The following is a 4,971-nucleotide window of genomic DNA, read 5'->3' as shown; positions in this document are numbered from 1 at the left end:
CCTGCTAATTTTTACTGGGCCGGCCTTTTTCACCGGAATGGGCCACTGTTGGGCCGTGCCATGTGTCAACCTATCATAGGCGCCTCCTGTCCAATGAGTGGATGACATCTGTCCCAATGGTGAGGCAACACGTGTTTCCTTCGGCCAATCAGAATTTTACACGTGGAAATTTCCCATTGGTCAGGGTTGTTAACGGGTTATTGGATCCAAAATCCGACCCGATAGCTTAACGGTATTCCGTTACGGTGGATACCACGTGTCGGTCACCCTTGACGAAAGCACTTCTGTGACGCGCGATTTATCGTCATGGAAGTGGACACTTCCGTGATGATAATTTTGGTAATGTCATGGAACACTTCTACGATAGCACAGGTATGACTATCTTGATTCTGTCATAAAATCGTCATGGATGTACATGCATGACAAAAAACGCGACCTACTGTGACAAACACGTATCATCACGGAAGTGTATTTTTTTGTAGTGCAGGCTGAAGCCTTTTGACATAAGCATCGCATCCCCAAAATTAAGAAATGCCAGCTTGGGTTTCTTGCCAAACCATAGTTCATACGGTGTCATCTCAACGGATTTAGATAGTGCCCGATTTAACGTGAATGCGGCTGTCTCTAATGCATAACCCCAAAATGATAAAGGCAAATCGGTAAGAGACAGCATAGAACGCACCATATTCAATAAAGTATGGTTACGACGTTCGGACACACCATTACGCTGTGGTGTTCCAGGTGGTGTTAGTTGTGAAACAATTCCACATTGTGTGGAATGAAGGCCAAACTTGTAACTGAAATAGTCGCCTCCATGATCAGATCGTAGAAACTTCATTTTCTTGTTACGATGATTCTCCACTTCACTCTGAAATTATTTAAACTTTTCAAATGTTTCAGACTTGTGTTTCATCAAGTAGATGTACCCATACCTACTTAAATCATCTGTGAAGGTCATAAAATAACGATACCCGCTGCGTGCCTCAACACTCATCGGACCGCATACATCAGTATGTATTATTTCCAACAAGTCATTAGCTCGCTCCATTGTTCTGGAGAGCAGAGTTTTATTCATCTTACCCATGAGGCAGGGTTCGCAAGTATCAAATGATTCATAATCAAGTGATTCCAAAAGTCCATCCGCATGGAGTTTCTTCATGCGCTTTACATCAATATGACCTAAACGGCAGTGCCACAAGTATGTTGCACAATCATTATCAACTTTGCATCTTTTGGCATCAATATTATGAATATGTGTATCGCTACGATCGAGATTCAACAAGAATAGACCATTCATCAAAGGTGCATGACCATAAAATATATTACTCATATAAATAGAACAACCATTATTCTCTGACTTAAATGAATAACCATCTCACAATAAACAAGATCCATATATAATGTTCATGCTCAACGTGGGACTAAATAACAATTATTGAGGTCTAAAACTAATCCCAAAGGTAGATGTAGAGGTAGCGTCCCGGCGGAGATCACATAAACCTTGGAACCATTCCCGGTGCGCATCGTCACCTCATCCTTAGCCAATCTTCGTTTATTCCGCGACTCCTAGTTTGAGTTACAAATATGAGTAACCAAACCAGTATCAAATACCCAGGCGCTACTACGAGCATTAGTAAGGAACACATCAATAACATGTATATCAAATATTCCTTTGTTCACTTTGACATCCTTCTTATCCGCCAAGTATTTGGGGCAGTTCCGCTTCCAGTGACCATTTCCTTTGCAGTAGAAGCACTCAGTTTCAGGCTTGGGTCCAGCTTTGGGCTTCTTCGCGGGAGCGGCAACTTGCTTGCCATTCTTCTTGAAGTTCCCTTTCTTTCCCTTGCCCTTTTTCTTGAAACTAGTGTTCTTGTTAACCATCAACACTTGATGCTCCTTCTTGATTTCTACCTCCACAGCCTTAAGCATTGCGAAGAGCTCAGGAATCGTTTTTGTCATCCCTTGCATATTATAGTTTATCACGAAGCCTTTGTAGCTTGGTGGCAGTGACTAAAGAACTCTCTCAATAACACTCACAACTGGAAGATCAATTCCCAGCTGAGTCAAGTGGTTATGATACCCAGACATTTTGAGTATGTGTTCACTGACAGAACTGTTCTCCTCCATCTTACAGCTATAGAACTTGTTGGAGACTTCATATCTCTCAACCCGGGCATTAGCTTGAAATGTCAACTTCAGCTCTTGGAACATTTTATCTAGTCCGTGGCGTTTAAAATGTCTTTGAACTCCCGGTTCTAATCCATAAAGCATGACACACTGAACTATCGAGTAGTCATCACATCGTGTCTGCCAGACGTTCATAACATTTGTAGTAGCTCCTGCAGCAGGTCTGTCACCTAGCAGTGCATCAAGGACATAATTCTTCTATGCAGCAATGAGGATAATCCTCAAGTTACGGACCCAGTCCGTGTAGTTGCTACCATCATCTTTCAACCTAGCTTTCTCTAGGAACACATTAAAATTCAAGGGAACAGTAGCACGGGCCATTGATCTACAACATAGATATGCAAAAAAAACTATTAAGACTAAGTTCATGATAAATTACGTTCATTTAATCAAATTACTAATTAACTCCCACTTAAATTAACATCCCTCGAGTTATATAAGTGATACATGATCCAAATCAACTAACCCATGTTCGATCATCACGTGAGATGGGGTAGTCATCAATGGTGATAATCTCTATGTTGATCATATCTACTATATGACTCATGTTCGACCTTTCGGTCTCCAGTGTTTCGAGACCATGTATGTACATGCTAGGCCCGTCAAGTTTAACCCAAGTATTCTGCATGTGCAAAACTATCTTACACCCGTTGTATGTGAACATAGAGTCTATCACACCCGATCTTCACGAGGTGCTTCGAAACGACAAACTTTAGCAATGATTCATACTCAGGGAGAACACTTTTATCTTGAAATTAAGTGAAGGGATCATCTTATAGTGCTACCTTCGTTCTAAGCAAAATAAAATGCATAAAGGATAAACATCACATGCAATCAAAAATATGTGACATGATATGGCCATCATCATCTTGTGCTTTTGATCTCCATCTCCAAAGCATCGACATGATCTGCATCATCACTGGCACGACACCTTGATCTCCATCGTGCATCGGGGTTGTCTCGCCAACTATTGCTTCTACAACTATTGCTAATGCATAGCGATAAACTAAAGCAATTACATGGCGCTTAGTGATTGACACGTATGTCATTAAATAACTAAAGAGAACCTAAGGCTCCTCCGGTTGTCATACTCATCGACATGCAAGTCGTGAACTTATTAAAAAACATGATCAGCTCATACATCAACATATATCACATCATATTTTTACCATATCAAATCACAACATGCCCTGCAAAAACAAGTTAGACGTCCTGTACTTTGTTGTTGCAAGTTTTAGGTGGCTACGATGTGCAACTAGCAAGAACCATTGTTACCTACGCAAAACCACAACGGTGATTATCAAGTTTGCTATTTTAACCTGTTGGAAATATGCCCTAGAGGCAATAATAAAGTGGTTATTATTATATTTCCGTGTTCACGATAATTGTCTATTGTTCATGCTATAATTGTATTAACCAGAATCTGTAATACATGTGTGAATACATAGATCATTATATGTCCCTAGTAAGCCTCTAGTTGACTAGCTCGTTGATCAATAGATGGTCATGGTTTCCTGACCATGGACATTGGATGTCATTGATAACGGGATCACATCATTAGGAGAATGATGTGATGGACAAGACCCAATCCTAAGCGTAGCACAAGATCATGTAGTTCGTTTGCTAAAGCTTTTCTAATGTCAAGTATCATTTCCTTAGACCATGAGATTGTGCAACTCCCGGATACTGTAGGAATACTTTGGGTGTACCAAACGTCACAACGTAACTAGGTGGCTATAAAGGTGCACTACAGGTATCTCCGAAAGTATCTGTTGGGTTGGCACGAATCGAGACTGGGATTTGTCACTCCGTATGACGGAGAGGTATCTCTGGGCCCACTCGGTAATGCATCATCATAACGAGCTCAATGTGACTAAGGAGTTAGCCACGGGATCATGCGTTAAGGAACGAGTAAAGAGACTTGCCAGTAACGAGATTGAACGAGGTATAGAGATATCGACGATCGACAAAGGGAATTGTATACGGGATTGATTGAATCCCCGACATCGTGGTTCATCCAATGAGATCATCATGGGACATGTGGGAGCCAACATGGGTACCCAGATCCCGTTGTTGGTTATTGGCCCGAGAGATGTCTCGGTCATGTCTGCATGGTTCCCGAACCCGTAGGGTCTACACACTTAAGGTTCGGTGACGCTAGAGTTGTTATGGGAAATAGTATGTGGTTACCGAAAGTTGTTCGTAGTCCCGGATGAGATCCCGGACGTCATGAGGAGTTCCGAAATGGTCCGGAGGTGAAGATTTATATATGGGAAGTCCAGTTTCAGTCACCGGAATGGTTTTGGGGGTTATCGGTATTGTACCGTGACCACCGGAAGGTGTCCGGGGGTCCACCGGGTGGGGCCACCTGTCCCGGTGGGCCTAGTGGGCTGAACAAGGGAGGGAACCAGCCCTGGTGGGCTGGTGCTCCCCCCAAGGGGCCCAAGGCGCCTAGGGTTAGAAACCCTATGGGGTGGGGGCGCCTCCACTTGACTTGGGGGCAAGTTTCCCCCCTTGGCCGCCGCCCCTCCCTTGTAGATGGGATCGGGGGGGGGGGGGGGTCGGTCCCCTCTCCCCTTCCCCTATAAATAGTGGGGGGTGGGATGGCTGCCACACCTTTCCCCTGGCACAGCCCTCCCCCCCTCCAACACCTCCTCCTCCGTCACGCTTGGCGAAGCTCTGCCGGAGAACCACGAGCTCCATCACCACCACGCTGTCGTGCTGTTGGAGTTCTCCCTCAACTTCTCCTCTCCCCTTGCTGGATCAAGAAGGAGGAGACGTCCC

General features: G+C 43.9%; 1 pseudogene; it reads right to left on the bottom strand.

The window, feature by feature from the left end:
* Positions 1–1,566: 1,566 nt before the first annotated feature.
* Positions 1,567–2,508, bottom strand: LOC147984586 (uncharacterized; annotated as a pseudogene).
* Between the last annotated feature and the right edge of the window lie 2,463 nt (positions 2,509–4,971).

This window comes from Triticum urartu, chromosome 2A (assembly GCF_056163025.1).
Source record: "Triticum urartu cultivar PI428250 chromosome 2A, HENAU_Tu73, whole genome shotgun sequence".
Taxonomy (NCBI): Eukaryota; Viridiplantae; Streptophyta; class Magnoliopsida; order Poales; family Poaceae; genus Triticum; species Triticum urartu.
The sequence above is the reverse complement of the archived record's forward strand: the minus strand, read 5'-3'. Positions and strand labels throughout refer to the sequence as shown.